Source organism: Schistocerca nitens, chromosome 1 (assembly GCF_023898315.1).
Source record: "Schistocerca nitens isolate TAMUIC-IGC-003100 chromosome 1, iqSchNite1.1, whole genome shotgun sequence".
Taxonomy (NCBI): Eukaryota; Metazoa; Arthropoda; class Insecta; order Orthoptera; family Acrididae; genus Schistocerca; species Schistocerca nitens.
Genome location: NC_064614.1, coordinates 198,768,565 through 198,785,939, shown reverse-complemented (window position 1 = coordinate 198,785,939; position 17,375 = coordinate 198,768,565).

Genomic DNA, 17,375 nt, shown 5'->3' with positions numbered 1-17,375 from the left:
CTGGCGAGTGCCCTCACGGTGTTTTCGCTGGTGTCGTCCGTTCAAAAATAACTGGCGCTCTCCGCCGCTGCAGCAGCCCGTTGGCGCCCGCCAAGCGCATGCCTCCTCGAGATCAAATATTACGCAACGACACACTCCTCAGCCCTAGCTGGTCCACAGCCAAGTGTTGTAATGATGAATGAGCTCAGCCGGTGGTCGCGAATCGCCATCGTTGGGAGACCTCAGATGACCGCCTCCCAGTTGTCAGTGAACAGTCTACAGGTTCCTCTGTTAGTACTCGTAGAACTGGGAAATGACAGATCAACCCGCGCCGACTCGCCGTTTATGGGTGAACATATCATCAGCAGTAACTGCGTAGGTTATTTTTCCGCAAAGGGTAAGAGAGAATGTGAGGAGCAGAATGTAACTTTCGAACAAGAGCTTAAAAATACCTAAAAGCCACTTTTACCTGGATTTATTTACAGTATGGATCACCGATTCTGAGCAAACTGAGTTGTGTACGGACTTCCAACTTCCAGTCACATTACTGCGACCACTGCTTATGTTCGATGTCAACGTACAATAACCATTCACAGACGGTAGGTGGTAGCATGAGCAGTGGAGGCTATATAAAGCGTGTCGGGGGACGCAGAAAACAGTGCAGTCGTCGTAATGCGGGAACGCAGCCATTTATCTGACGTCCAAAAGGGAATGATAATTGGCTTTCGGGCCAAGGGTGGAAGCATTTCCGAAAGGACTAAGTTTACAAACTGTTAGCGTGCCACCGTGGTTAAAGTATACCGTGTATGGAAAAATGGCGTCAATGCAACTCTGGTGCATCACAGGCCATAGATGACGGGGGTGAACGATGGGTGCGGAGATGTGTACGAGAGAATAGACGTGCAACTGTTGAGCAATCGATCGTCGACATCAGTGGTTCCCAACATGGGGCTAATTACCCCCTGAGGGGTAAAAACTAAACGATTTGATTCTGTTCCAGTCACGATCCAAGATGCTACTCCATGCGGGCGTAAAATGAACGTGCGCAATGGAAAATAATAAACCCTAAAATGAAGATTTGGCTCTGTCTCACAACTTCCTGAAGCAGATCTCAGGATCTCTTAAGTTTATATATTACAATCTAAACATAAATGAATGATGAAGGCAACTAATCCTACTAAATGATAAACATTGTTCCTCCTTATATATTTATTGTAGATAAAAAACCTTTATATTACAAAGTTTACATTTCCTAAGTAAAATTACTAATCAATTGCACAACTCTGCCCCTTATTATGACTGCACGGTCTAATATCAATAACGCGAAATGACCGACCTCATCTACGTACCAAACACTAGAAGACATTACTTTCAAAGATGATGTATGGTGGTATGGAACCTCAGTGGGTATCAACTAACGTGATCACAGCTGTTTAGCTTTTATAGCCCTAATAAGCCGAAGCAGTTTGCGATATCACCGCACGTACTGCATCCAGTGCGTCGAAGTGATAGTTCTCGTACTCGTCTGCGACGAAGGACGAACTCCAGCCACAAATAAACTCTTTCAAACACTAGGACGGCAAAAGGCGATCCTCTGACTAATATACTCTAATAATGTCTACTCCTCTCTGTGTTCTACAGACGATAAACGCGAACTCCCAGCCACAAGCACGGAGTTCAGATAACGTCTCAACGTAAGTATAGGCAGAGGAAGTTCTCTAAATTACTGAATGCTGCGTACTCAGAATCGTATAATTTCGCAACAGTTCAGTGCCTAACTGTTGTAACTATAAACTCTCCTGAGAGCAAAGACAGCAAGTCCGTCTGTACCAACAAAGCTGATATCGAGCTACCGTCACACACAGGCGCTCACAACGGAAGATCTTGTCTCTCCACAGCTGGCCTCCCAGCAAGGCTCAGCTCCCCACCATCGTAATTCCGAAAACGAATCATATTCCCGTAACCACGAAATATTCTCCCTCTCTACAGATTCTTCCGAAGGCCGACCAACCATATTTTAGTCTTTTGTCGTCCAGCGCGGAAAGTTTGCGAGGAAATACAATGGAACGCTTCTGAGTAAAAATCCTTGGAAATAACCCAGCCTGCGTGGTTTCCGAGGGGCCGCTTCTTCGTTCCTCTCGCCTGAATCCAAGATTTACAAAGTTCGAAGTATTATCCGGTTATCCTTCTGGCCCTACTACAATAGCGACCGATAGAGGCCGGTATTGTGTCTTCGCGCTCAATAGTCACTAAGTCCGTCTAGCTACTTCCTGTGTTTAAACAGGACCAACACCTATGCGGGCCTCTCACTCGGAGCTTGAGTTCTGCCTGCCGTTTCATCTCCACTGGCGTTCCAACCTCTACTAGTATAGGCAATCATTCATTACGCCGTTCTGATAATAAAAACACTCCGTCCCCTTTCATGCAATAAGCGTTAACAATTATTTACAAGGCGTACGTGACAATGTCAGCCTACTTTATATATTCATATATACAATGCACAACCTATGACATGATACCTAATTGTGTTTGTGGATCACGGCAAAGTATGTGGATGAGTGCTTGTAAGGTGCGAAATTATAGCCACCTTACAACGAAACTAAATTATTTTCAAATGATTATTATTATTGTCACAATTTTAAGACTCTAATACTGATTATTTAAGTTATCAATAATTATTTTTTCTCAATTAACAGCATTAATGCGGTGGAGGTTACTGGTTAAAAGTGAGATATATACTAAAAATGCTAAATATCTCAAGAGAATGTCTTCGCTGAGTTTTAGTTAGTACCTGCAGTAGTCCAGAAACTGCTTCATTACTCGCTTCGAGAGAGGTAAATTAATTATTTGACAGCACGACACAGCAGTGCCTACATAAGGGCTACTATGGTGCTGTGCACTGTGTTATCATTATCATTATTATTACTATTATTAGAACGGTCAGACACAAAGCATCATCCAATTTCTGCCAGTTCAGAAGTATGGAGAGCAGCAGTCAAGTGGTTTACAAACAGTGAGTATAGTGCACTCATCTGAACTTGTTCGATTTTAAATGGGTTGCTGTGTGCAAGTCTATCAAACAGCTGAGCAAAACTCAACGTACTCTGACAGTTTCCTCTTTACTTACTGCGTTCATCACTAAACTGACACACAATATTTTTAGCGCAGCGCAATCTGACTTTCAATGTTGTTGTTGTTGTGGTCTTCAGTCCTGAGACTGGTTTGATGCAGCTCTCCATGCTACTCTATCCTGTGCAAGCTTCTTCATCTCCCAGTACCTACTGCAACCTACATCCTTCTGAATCTGCTTAGTGTATTGATGTCTTGGTCTCCCTCTACGATTTTTACCCTCCACGCTGACCTCCAATGCTAAATTTGTGGTCCCTTGATGCCTCAAAACATGTCCTACCAACCGATCCCTTCTTCTAGTCAAGTTGTGCCACAAACTTCTCTTCTCCCCAATCCTATTCAATACCTCCTCATTAGTTACGTGATCTACCCACCTTATCTTCAGCATTCTTCTGTAGCACCACATTTCGAAAGCTTCTATTCTCTTCTTGTCCAAACCGGTTATCGTCCATGTTTCACTTCCATACATGGCTACACTCCATACAAATACTTTCAGAAACGACTTCCTGACACTTAAATCTATACTCGATGTTAACAAATTTCTCTTCTTCAGAAACGATTTCCTTGCCATTTGCCAGTCTACATTTTATATCCTCTCTACTTCGACCATCATCAGTTATTTTACTCCCTAAATAGCAAAACTCCTTTACTACTTTAAGTGTCTCATTTCCTAATCTAATCCCCTCAGCATCACTCGATTTAATTTGACTACATTCCATTATCCTCGTTTTGCTTTTGTTGATGTTCATCTTATATCCTCCTTTCAAGACACTGTCCATTCTGTTCAACTGCTCTTCCAAGTCCTTTGCTGTCTCTGACAGAATTACAATGTCATCGGCGAACCTCAAAGTTTTTTACTTTTTCTCCATGAATTTTAATGACTTTCAATAATCCCTACAAAAGAATGGCCCTGACTCTCAATAACCTATACCTTTCACGAGTCACTTACCTCACAAAAATCTTCGTTATTCTAACTACTGCAATACAGCGAGCGCCAATATGGCTAGCTAAATAAAATATTCTAACTACTGAAGGCACTAACTACTGATAGGAATAGTTAGAAAATGAAAGATTTTGATAGAGAACAACCTTAATAGTGTCCAAAAGTCGTGATATATATTTATATCAGTTCATGACATCCAGTCTTACAAATTTCGTTTTTCTGACGGACACACGTCCAGATGGTCCGTTCTCAAAACTCTGGCGTCTCTCCCCCCCCCCCCCCCCCCCCCCCCCCCTCATCCACCACTGCTGGCGGCTCACCTCCAACTGCCTAACGCTACGCACTGTTCTCATTCAACTGCTCAACACTACACAAGCGAATATTCCAACAATGAGTTCAACCAGCCACAGACTGCACACAGCGCAGTCAGCGATTTTCGTACAGAGCACTAAGTGACGTTACCAATATAAAAACCTAAACAGCCTACTTAAAATACGCACACACTAAATGTCATTCATCTTTCACATCTTTCATCATTAAAAGAAAAATTGTTTCAAGAAAAGCCGTTCAGTCTACAGTTTAGTTAGGTGGTAAAGTTGGTGGTAATATGGGAGAGAGGGTGGCGGGGAGGGGGGAGGGAGGAGGGGCAACAGACGGCGGGAGCAGGGGGGGGGGGGGGCAGGGCGGAGATCTAGCTAATGCCGTCTGATGGCACTCAGGGTTAATGGTCTAAGAAAGGTTGGGAACCATTGGTCTAGATGAACCAAGGGGCTACCAACAATGTCTCCTCAACGACCGTTCAGCGAATGTTGCTGCGTATAGGTCTTCGCAGCAAGTGTCTGATTCATGCACCCATGCTGACTGCTATTCATCGGCGGGTCGAAGACTGGAATTTGCAAGCCAACACCGCAGCTGGACGTCCATTGAGTGGCGACAGGTGGCCATTTCAGATGAATTACGTTTTATGCTTCATCGGACAGATGGCTGTTGGCGTGAACGGCGTGTAACGCCTGAAAGCAACGATCCTGCAACAATTTTCGGAAGGATCCAGGCCGGAGGAAGGAGCGTTGTCGTCTGGGGAACGTTTTTGTGGCAATCTCTGGGTGACCTCGTGACTCTGGAAGGCAGAGTACATTAACACAAGTATGCATCTATCCTCGGGGACCATATCCGGCTCTACATGCAGTTTGCTTTTTCCTCGCCTTAATGGCATCTGCCACCAAGACCAAGCAAGGTGTTACGCTGCTACCAGTGTACGTCCGAGATTCGCACAGCACCAAGATGAGTCTTCTGTGCTCCACTGGCCTCCAGCTCCCCGGATTAAAACCCAGCCGAGATTCTGTGGGACCACCTCTATCAGGCTGTACGTGCAATGCATCCTGAACCAAGAAACCAAACACAGCTGGTCTCGGCGCTTAACTTGGTACGGCTCCACATCCTTGTCGGTACCTTCCAGAGCCCCACTGACTCTCTTCGCCGGCCGCAGTGGCCGAGCGGTTCTAGGCGCTACAGTTTGGAACCGCGCGATTCCTACGGTCGCAGGTTCGAATCCTACCTCGGGCATGGATGTCTTTGATGTCCTTAGGTTAGTTAGTTTTAAGTAGTTCTAAGTTCTAGGGGACTGTTGACCTCAGATGTTGAGTCCCATAGTGCTCCGAGCCATTTGAACCATTTAACTCTCTTCCTGCACGTCTCGCTGCAGTCTGCGCTGCAAAAGGTGGTTATTCAGTGTTTTGACAGTGGTCACATTATTGACATAGAACAGTGTAATTTCTGATCGCCGGCTGACAAGTGAAGGTGCATACTCTGGAAAACAAAAAAGAAAAAAAAAAAAAAAAAAAGAAGAGCTCGACGAACGGGTTCCTCGTATTGCTGATGAATCTCCATCAACTAGTAAAAGGAGAACTGCGAGAAAGGAAGGCGATTAGCACATGACGATCTGGAACATTCTTCGTGCGAATCTTGCCGTCAATGGGACTCTGGAAGGCAGTGCGTGTCAGGGCAGTGTGCTGTGTTTCTGCAGTTGCTCTTGAGTGCCGACTGTCAACTCTTTAATGAGGCAGTCTTACACCCAAGAATAACTTTCTGTCAACGTGTGTCAGGGCAGTGTGCTGTGTTTCTGCAGTTGCTCTTGAGTGCCGACTGTCAGCTCTTTAATGAGGCAGTCTTACACCCAAGAATAAATTTCTGTCAACGCGTGTCAGGGCAGTGTGCTGTGTTTCTGCAGTTGCTCTTGAGTGCCGACTGTCAACTCTTTAATGAGGCAGTCTTACATCCAAGAATAACTTTCTGTCAACGCGTGTCAGGGCAGTGTGCTGTGTTTCTGCAGTTGCTCTTGAGTGCCGACTGTCAACTCTTTAAATATTTTAAAAGAAATTATTGGATACAAAACAAGCAATGTTAAATAAATTTCGTGTGCACAAATACAAGTGTCAGAAACATCAGAAGTTTATTCACGAAATCAAAACATTACAAAAAGTTCATACGAACATGTAGCTGAAGATCCTTTGCGTGGGAGGTAGCAAAGTAATTCCCTGTACTAACTCCTGGTTGTGTAATTTACCTCAAATTCGTATTTCCATTCACCTTCTTGTTTACAGCTGTCACGACATTTCTTTTGTCTCGTCTGATTGTCGTTTGTTCTGCTTCAGACTAACTCCCATCACGACACATCACAACGACGTAGACACTTTCTAAAATCAAAGATACGCACTTCACGTACGGCCGAGAAGATGAGAATGCGGACACACTATCTCACAATTACGCTGAACGTTATCCGGGCAGTCAGTTACCTCATGGACGAACATTTGTACTACTGCACCAACGCTTGCTAGAGACAGGCTCGTTAGAGAAAAGAGTTATAGATGGTGGTAGACAATGCGATGTACCACCGTCTGAGCTCGGGGAACCTTATTCACTGACGAAGCTGGCTTTTCACGTGATAGGATCTTCAATTATCGCAACAATCAAGTCTGGGCATATGAAAACAGTCATGAAGTGCGGCAAGTCATACACCAATAGAGATTCAGCCTCAAAGTGTACGAAGAACTTGTTCATGACCATCTCACTGGTCCCTAGTTCTTTCCGCGACGTCTTACTTGACAAACGTACCTGAAATTTCTCAGACAAGAGTTGTTTCATTTATTTGATAACGTACGTCTAGACGTCATCCAACGAATCTGGGTTCTGCACGATGATGCTCCACCTCATTTTACACAGAAAGTGTGCCAGAATTTCGATAGCCAGCTTCCGAACAGATGTATTGGTTAAGAGCGATCCATTGCATGGCCTGCCCAATATTTTTTCTATTGGGGCATTTAAAATCCTTGGCGTATTATGCCCGCACACCCACCGTCGTCGCGACTGCACAGATATCGCTTCACCGTTTGCCCCCCTCCCCTCCCCCTCCCTAACCCCTCGGCAGCGGAGCTGTTGTCAAAAGTTTGTGTGTATATTGTTCCGGCCAGTTAAGAACCATTCCCTGCCGTGTGTGGTGGGTATAAAACATCTCTGAAACACGTTGAGAATCTAGTTGTGTGAACTAGCAGTTGAAAATTGATCGCCTTTTTCCAGAGATATTTCATACACTTTCAACCACACACGGATCCAAAGACAGTTTTTTTATTACTCTGGATTAAGATATCAATTGAGACCCAGTCTCTTTTTACTAATTTGTTTCCCTGAGTAATTTGATTTAGTTACTTTAGCAGTCTGTTAGGTTAGGTTAGGTTAGTGTTTAACGTCCCGTCGACACCGAGGTCATTAGAGACGGAGCGCAAGCTCGGGTTAGGGAAGGATTGGGAAGAAAATCGGCCGTGCCCTTTCAAAGGAACCATCCAGGCATTTGCCTGAAACGATTTAGGGAAATCACGGAAAACCTAAATCAGGATGGCTGGAGACGGGATTGAACCGTCGTCCTCCCGAATGCGTAGCAGTCTGTATGCATTCGTTCAATCCTATTAAATCTTTGTAAAAAGGTTTATCAGCTTCCTTCAATAACCCTTGAATGTTCACAGATATTATTGTCTATATACTAGCTGATTATGGAATTTAGTAAACACTGGGAATGTCTCGTATGTTTCTGTTTTATTGACACAATTAAGTTCTTAAATTAATGCGGATGGCACCGGGGGATCAGTAGAAGGAGAGTTGATCCTAGTGTGTATTGTTTCGGTATGATAACAGTCAGTCAGTACTACATTCGTTCGTGAACGTATCACCAAATATATGCTTTCCCGTGAAACTGTCCTTTGCCATTAATGTCCGATAAATTATAAATACGTCTCTGGGCCTTACAATGTCTAATCTTCTCATTTCTAACGACACGATATTAATAACGGGTTCGAATCCTTTCGATGTCTATTCAGCACAAATTTAATCTTTTAACGGGCACTGCTTAATAACCTCATAAGACTCCCCAAGGCGCGATAGCATTTTGTTGGTTATCTTCTGCTGCCCCTTGCTCTGAGTCCAGAAACTTTTTAAGTGAACTGTCTCCCCGATTTATTATACTGGTCCGCTATTCTCCAGTGCGTCAAGCGAATGTTGTGTCTCGCAGCTTCATAATACTGTACCTCCGACTGATCTCAGGTTTGTTGTCTTCGGATGAAAGATCATTAATGGTCCATAAATTGGATAACGGAGAGCTGACCTGAAACATGAGCATTAATTTGGTGGGTGCACTGCCACGTTAAATACTAAGTTAATCTATTAAATGCAAAATTAATTCAATCTAGTTTTTGAGCTGCCCTTATATATAATTAGAGCTGATTTTAAATTCCTGTTTACCCGCTCAGCAAACGAAGGCAGAGGTGGTACGGTATGGCATTGACATCTGAAACTGCGCTACTAAAGCAAAAGGACTGTCAAGACTGGCGCACTAGCTGAAGCACATTTTAAGACGTCAAACGCGATCTGTTGGCTGTCGGCCCACTTAAATGCTTCTCCATTACGTCTTAATTGGTTCAAAGGTTCAGCCGACTGTGCAAAATTGGACATTAACGTCCGGAAAGAATTGAATATTCCCGTGAACCGTGCAACCCCTTCTTTATCCTTAGGTGGTGGAAACTGGTGTATCGATTTGATACGTGCGATATCCACCCTTAGGCCTTTAGCTGAGAATGTGGCGCAAGAAAGATATTTTGCTCTTGGCTAAATCTACTTTAGGTGGCTTCGCCACTAGGTCTATGTCACTAAAACAACTTAACACTTGGTGAAAATGATTCAGATGTGAGCTGATTATAGATGATTGTGGTGTCACCGCTAGACACCACACTTGCTAGGTGGTAACTTAAATCGGCCGCGGTCCTGTAGTACATGTCGGACCCGCGTGTCGCCACTGTGGGATCGCAAACCTAGCGCCACCACAAGGCAGGTCTCGAGAGACTGAGGAGACCTCGTCCCCAGTTGTACGGACAACATAGCTAGCGATTGGACGTGCTAAGCCTTGCTCTCATTTGCCGAGAGATAGACAGTAGAATAGCCCTCTGCTAAGTTAAATGGCGACCACCTAGCAAGGCGTCATTTGTATCAGTGCCAATAGCTTACGAGTATGCAGGAGAGATGTATTCCAACAAGAGAATAAAGTTAAGTATTAAAAAAGCTACGTATTTTTCTTTAGTGCATTTATAAGTCTCATGTTCCAGACTTCACGCCCGTCTGCGTTAGCCTTGCGTGCCCTATCGGCTACAGCATTGTGTCTGGGCTGTATGGTCTAGACACAACATTATTGGCGACGAGAAAAAGAGTTTGTATTAATTCGTTTGTGTCATGGCTTCGCCACAATCTCCGGATGTACTGTCCGAATTTTTCGCTTGCAGAATCAGCAGTCGCAGGCGTTATTGGATGCCCTGGGACAGCTCGTCCAGGGTCAACGTGTGCTGCAACCCGATGCGGCAGCCGCCGCTTCATCGCTACCGCAGCCACAACACGCCATTGCACCGCCCTTCCGTCATTTTGACTCCTCCTTGGAGTCCTGGCCGGAATGGTCCCGCCAGTTCAGCTTTCATCTAGCCGCCTACAGAATTCAAGGTAATGAGTGGCAGCCGTTTTTGCTTTCTTATGTCGGTGTGTGCACCTACCGTGTGATAGTGAAGTTGTTTCCCCGGCGCGACGTAGCAACTCTGTCCTACGAAGAAATTTTGTCGGCGTTAGATGCCTATTTCAAAGAAACAGTAAATGTTGTTGCAAAACGGTATACGTTCTTTCGTACAAAACGTACGGCCGGTCAGACTAATAGGGAGTGGGTTGCGACATTGCAAGGACTTACTAGGGAGTGTGCGTTTGAATGTGAATGTGGCCTCCCTTATTCAGATACTATGGTGCGTGATGCAATTGCACAGAACGTTTCTGATGTTCGCATACGGGAACAGATTTTGAAACTAGTAAATCCCTCCCTTCAACAAGTGATAGACATATTGAATAGGCAAGACACACTTGACTCTGCTCAGGACTCATTTGAAACTTCGCCAGCAGTGTGTCACATTAACCGGCCCGCCGGGCCCGCTGCACGGGACACTACGCGGCCCTCGCGCCCGTCACAGCAGCGGCAGCCTACCTTGCAAACACGTGCGCCGCGTAAGCAAGCAACTGTAGTGAAATCATGCCCGCGGTGTGCAGCTAGACATTCGCGTGAAAATTGCCCGTCACGCCAAGCTATTTGCTTTTACTGTCAAAAGAAAGGACATGTTCAAAGTGTTTGCCAGAAAAAGCTTAGATCAGACAATCACAATAATTCCAGGCCCTTTGCTTCGCGCCGGAATCGAACCCAGGACAATCAGGCTCGTGGACCTTCGCCCATGGACATTCATGTAGTTCATTCCCACCCGTCCAGTGACACTTTAGCTAACGGTGACTGTGTTCGTCCCACAAACAGTGTGCGTCGACGTCGCCGAAAATCCCGTGAAGTCGCAAGTGCTTCTGTACCTGTATCAGTTCAAATTGCACGTGACAGTCGCTCTTGTCGTCAGCAGGACAATAAACTTTTTGTGGACTTCGACTTTGAAGGCAAAGTGATACCCTTCCAGCTCGATACCGGAGCTGCAGTTTCATTGCTCAATCACGACACATACAAACAACTGGGCAAACCGCCATTGCGTGCCGCAAATGTTAAGTTACATAGTTACTCTGGACAGCATATACCTGTGTTAGGACAGTGCAGCCTTCTTGCCACATACATGGGACAGACAAAACTTGTATCATTTTACGTTCTTCGCTCTACTTCTGCAGTGAACTTGTTTGGTTTAGATTTATTTCAATTGTTTAATATGTCTATAGTAAATCAGGTCCTATCAGTGAATCAGACTGTGCCTTCCGCCAGTGTTTCTAGTCTTTGTGAAGAATTTGCAGACATTTTTGCACCGGGCCTTGGTTGCGCTAAGAACTATGAAGCGCATTCGGAACTGCAAGAAAACGCGCAACCGAAATTTTTCAGAGCGCGCAATGTTCCCCACGCATTGCGTGATGAGGTCGCCAGAACATTAGCCGATTTAGAATCTCAAGGTGTAATTGAACGTGTGCAGGCTTCTCTCTGGGCCTCACCCTTAGTAATTTTGCCAAAACCTTCCGGTAAACTGAGACTTTGTGTGGACTTCAAGGCAACAGTGAATCCACAACTTGTGACTGCCACTTTTCCTTTGCCCCGCCCGGAAGATCTTTTTGACAAACTGTGCCCGGGAACATATTTTTCCAAATTGGACCTAGCAGATGCGTACTTGCAAATACCTGTGGACGAAGAATCCCAGCGCGTCTTAGTGGTTAACACGCATCTTGGCTTGTATCGCTTCAAAAGACTACCGTTCGGGTGTGCATCCGCCCCTGCTTTGTTTCAGCAATATTTACAAACTGTGTGTGCGTCGGTCCCTACTGCTGCGAACTATCTGGACGATATTGTGATCTCAGGAAAGACAGAAGCCGAACATTTGCAAAATCTCCGAACATTATTTCAGGTCTTGCGTCAGAATGGTCTTCGCTTGAGGAAGGACAAATGTGTGTTTTTTGCTCGTGACTTACCCTACCTGGGGCATGTCATAAATGCCCAAGGTATACATCCGAGTCCAGAGCACCTCCGTGCCATACAGGATTTACCTGCACCGCGGAACTTGGAACAGCTACAGAGTGTGTTGGGTAAAATTAATTATTATGCAAAGTTTGTGCCGCGCGCTTCTTCCATTTCAGCTCCGCTTCATCGCTTACGCCGTAAAGGTGTTCCGTTCGTCTGGACGACGGAATGCGACCGCGCCTTTCGCCAGTTGAAATCGGCGTTACTTTCAAATACGTGCCTTACGCCATTCGATCCCCGAAAACCTCTTTTGTTGATGGTAGATGCCTCGGATTTCGGGATCGGTGCTGTGCTTGCGCACAAAGATGGTTCGCATGATCGCCCTATTGCCTTTGCGTCCAAATTGCTCTCATCTGCGCAAAGAAATTATTCCCAGATAGAGAAAGAAGCTTTAGCTCTCGTGTTTGGTGTTACAAAGTTTCATGATTTCTTGTATGGTCGTCACTTTACAATCATCACGGACCACAAACCTTTGACATCGCTTTTTCATCCGAACAAGCCTGTACCTCCACGTACAGCGCAGAAATTCATTGGCTGGTCTCTTTTTCTCTCGCAGTACCGCTACGATATCTTGTATCGGTCCACTGCTAAGCACGGAAACGCTGATGCGTTGTCCCGTTTGCCTGTTGCTGCGGATAAAGCATTCGATTCTTCCGAACTTGCTTGCATGTTCATTGATTCGGAAACCGATGACGTGGTCAAATCGTTTCCGATTGATTTTCGTCGTGTAGCTACAGCCAGAGCTGCTGACCCTGTCCTTGCTACTGTTTTGCGTTTTGTTGCTACGCAATGGCCCTTGTCAAAGTCACGGATCGAGGATCCTTTGGTTCGCCGTTTTTTTGCTCACAAGGAGAGACTTTTTGTACGACGTGGTGTTTTGTTGTTGCGTTCCGATAATGATCAATCCAGAGTCGTGGTCCCACGTTCGTTACAGTCCTCTGTCTTAAAGCTTCTTCACCAAGGACATTGGGGTGTAGTGCGTACGAAACAACTTGCTCGTCAGCACTGTACTTGGTTCGGAATCGATGCTGCGATTACGAATATGTGCTCCTCTTGCGTGGCGTGTGCCGAACAGCAATCCGCACCGCCGCGGCAATTCTTTGCATGGCCGAAAGCCACTTCCCCTTGGCAACGCTTGCACATCGATTTTGCTGGTCCATTCTGGAATGCTCGATGGTTGGTTGTGGTCGATGCTTTCAGTAATTTTCCTTTTGTTGTCCGGATGTCTTCCACGACGTCTTCTGCCACAATCCAAGCCTTGTCTGCTATCTTTTGCATTGAAGGTCTTCCGCAGACTATTGTTTCCGACAATGGCCCACAATGCATGTCCGCAGAATTTCAGTCCTTCTGCGAGGCCAATGGTATTCAACATCTGACATCCGCGCCGTTTTCGCCTCAGTCAAACGGTGCCGCTGAACGATTGGTCCGGACTTTCAAGTCACAGATGTTGAAATTGAAAGAGTCGCATTCTCGGGAGGACGCTTTGTTGCTCTTTTTGTCTTCGTATCGCTCTCAGCCCCGCGATGGTCGCTCGCCGGCTGAATTGCTCCATGGTCGTTCTCATCGCACCTTGATGTCTTTGCTGCATCCGCCACATCAGGTTCCTGTGCAGCGGCAGACTCCTGCTTTTGCTCCTGGCGACGTTGTCTATTATCGCACCTATCGCGGTTCACGGCGTTGGCTCGCAGGGCGCATTCTTCGCTGCCTCGGCCGCGCGATGTATTTGGTTTTGGGGGCCTCTGGTGAGGTGCGTCGGCATCTCAATCAGCTGCGCCTCTGTCGTCGCCTGGGTTCTGCCGCTCCCCGTCTGCTTTCAGCGACGGAGCCGTCCGGTCAGCGCCTTGGGGACCCATCTACTGGCTCGCCTCATCCCCAGGTGTTACCGACGCTGCCTTCCCTTTTGCCTCATGGCGTCGCGCCGCCGCCGCAGCCGCCGCCGGCGCCGCCCGCAGTGGACGCTTCGCTGCAACCGCCCGGCGCCTCCCAGGGTCACGCGCCGCCGCTCGCTTCCCGTGACCAGCCGTCCTCCGCCATGGACCTCTTGCCCGCTCCGGACCAGATGTCGTCATTGCGCGTCGGATTCCCCGACGCAATGGAGGTCGACCCTTCGGCCCCTCCTGTCTCATTACGTGCGCCTACACCGCATGTTGACGTGCACCCTGGACTAGGTTTTCAGGCGTTTCCTAGCTCCCCTCGGACCGAATGGCCGGGTGCGGGTGGCACAGCCTCGCCTGTTGTTAGGCTCCCCACCTCATCGCATACGTCAACATGCGGTCCTCCCCACGGCGGGCGGAAGCCTTATCTCACGACCGTTCGCCGATTTGCGGGGGAGGAATGTGGTGTCACCGCTAGACACCACACTTGCTAGGTGGTAACTTAAATCGGCCGCGGTCCTGTAGTACATGTCGGACCCGCGTGTCGCCACTGTGGGATCGCAAACCTAGCGCCACCACAAGGCAGGTCTCGAGAGACTGAGGAGACCTCGTCCCCAGTTGTACGGACAACATAGCTAGCGATTGGACGTGCTAAGCCTTGCTCTCATTTGCCGAGAGATAGACAGTAGAATAGCCCTCTGCTAAGTTAAATGGCGACCACCTAGCAAGGCGCCATTTGTATCAGTGCCAATAGCTTACGAGTATGCAGGAGAGATGTATTCCAACAAGAGAATAAAGTTAAGTATTAAAAAAGCTACGTATTTTTCTTTAGTGCATTTATAAGTCTCATGTTCCAGACTTCACGCCCGTCTGCGTTAGCCTTGCGTGCCCTATCGGCTACAGCATTGTGTCTGGGCTGTATGGTCTAGACACAACAATGATAACATTATCAATCCAGACAAAGTTGAATTTCAGATCGCCCAATACTGAATCCAACAGTTTGGATAACATTTCAGCACAAGCTACTAGCCCAAATAGAACCCTGTTGTATTGAAACAGGTCCCACTTGGTATTAAATTTAGTCAGTCTTTTAATTTCTCAACCAAAGGGGCCTGGTGATATGCTTTAAATCAAGGATGGTAAAAAACTGAGCTCCAGCGAAACAGGGAAAACATTTATGCAGGTCTGGCAATGAACTGACTCCATGACAACCTTCTGGTTTAACAGAAGAAAATCGACGAGTCGAGACTCCTTCCCACCAGACGTAGTAACTAAGAAAATGGGGGACGCTTATAGGAACACTGACGACCTAATAACCCCCTCGGCCAGCTGCTGATCAAATATTTTCCTCAATTCCGCACTGGAGACAATTCGTTCGTTGACTCATATACAGGAACCTGAACCTTACATTCTGTTTAACTCTTTACTTCCAGCTTATTTGTTAGAATTTCAGAGAAGTCACTCAGTACCTTCAGCAGCTTATTAGCTTGAACCTGTTCTAAATGATCTACATTAAACGGTGGTTTTTGAGGCTTCACATTGTATATTTGTCCTGGTAAGCCAAGCTTGTAGAGTCTGAATCTTCTTTCTAGCTGATATCTATACATGAAACTCTGGGTACTCGAGAATACACCATGTCTTCTGCAAGAAATTACAGCTTAACAGTCCCAGTGTGAACGATCATTTTATCACAATAAAATCCATTGACCATGTGAACACCTGAATGCCTAATCTAACTCTGACTTTTCAAACTACAGTCAACGTATCTCCATCCTTACTTAACTGTGGTTATTTACAGAATGGATAAATCACTTATACCATTTAAAATCTAACAAAGAAGCATCACTACCTCAATCCACTAACATGCACTCTGGTTCTTGATTCAGACCCGTACACACAAATGGTAGGAAGATTCGTGACACTGGTTTAATCTTATTGCAACCTTTTAACAGCCCATGCAAATCTTTTAGCTGGGCTGTCGTCCTCTGGTGTCAGCTTTGTCTGATCTTATCTCTAGGGACTCTGCATTCTCGTACTAGATGATCAGAACGATTACAAGTGTAACACAATCTTTTTTGAGGCGCTCCCCCTGTAATCACCCCCCTGCTGTGGAACTACTTCTACATTCAGTGACTCGGCCGCATTTTGCTTAACTACACGCTTCTCATCACTGATTCTGATATTCCCGATTAGGGGTACCATTTGATCGAGACCCCGAAAAGTCTCTGGTTTAGGAACAAAAATAAGTCAAGACCGATGTTCTTGGCGGATTTCCTCCAAAAAGCGGCTAACCACTTCCGCTTCCGTCCACTCTAGATACAGAGCTGAAACCGCCGTCCTAAAATCCTCAATGTAGTGCACAAACATCTCACTCTTACTTTGCACGCAGTAGTAATGCCTGTTAGCCAACTACCCCGCGTGGGATTAGCCGAGCGGTCTGAGGCGCTGCAGTCATGGACTGTGCGGCTGGTCCCAGCGGAGGTTCGAGTCCTCCCTCGGGCATGGGTGTGTGTGTTTGTCCTTAGGATAATTTAGGTTAAGTAGTGTGTAAGCTTAGGGACTTATGACCTTAGCAGTTAAGTCCCATAAGATTTCACACACATTTGAACATTTTTTTGTTAGCCAACTCATTCCTCACGCTAATCGACAAGCCCTGCAACAAGGCTCTACAGAATTCACTCAATGACTCATGTTTGTCCAAAGTCTCATTATTTACGCTTCGTAATCTTCCATGGGCTAAAGGACCGACAGCCTGAAACATTGTATAATCAGCAATATGGAAGCCCCTTGCTTGTTCCTCCAACAGCAATACCAGCATTCATTAGTATATATGGCCAATCTCTCAATCTTTTGAACTGCGGAAGATAGAGGATTTGGCAGTTTCCCAAACATCTTCCACCTGTCACCATCGTCTACCGCCAAATGGTTCACTCTTTCCTCATGACCAACATGTGCAGGAAGTGAACCGGTACCTGGTCCCATGCTACTTTCCCAACTAAGAAGGTTTGCTTGTTTACAGCGTTGCTTGGCAACGTAATCAGCAACGACATTCGTGTCTCTATTAAAACTGATCCCCGATATTTTTAAATAACCTTTCGTTTAGTTTTTGTCCAAATCAACACTTGTTTCAAAATTAATTTCAGCTTCATGGATTAAATCCAAGCGTTGTTGTTGTTGTTGTGGTCTTCAGTCCTGAGACTGGTTTGATGCAGCCCTCCATACTACTTTATCCTGTGCAAGCTTCTTCATCTCCCAGTACTTACTGCAGCCTACATCCTTCTGAATCTGCTTAGTGTATTCATCTCTTGGTCTCCCTCTACGATTTTTACCCTCCATGCTGCCCTCCAATACTAAATTGATGATCCCTTGATGCCTCAGAACATGTCCTACC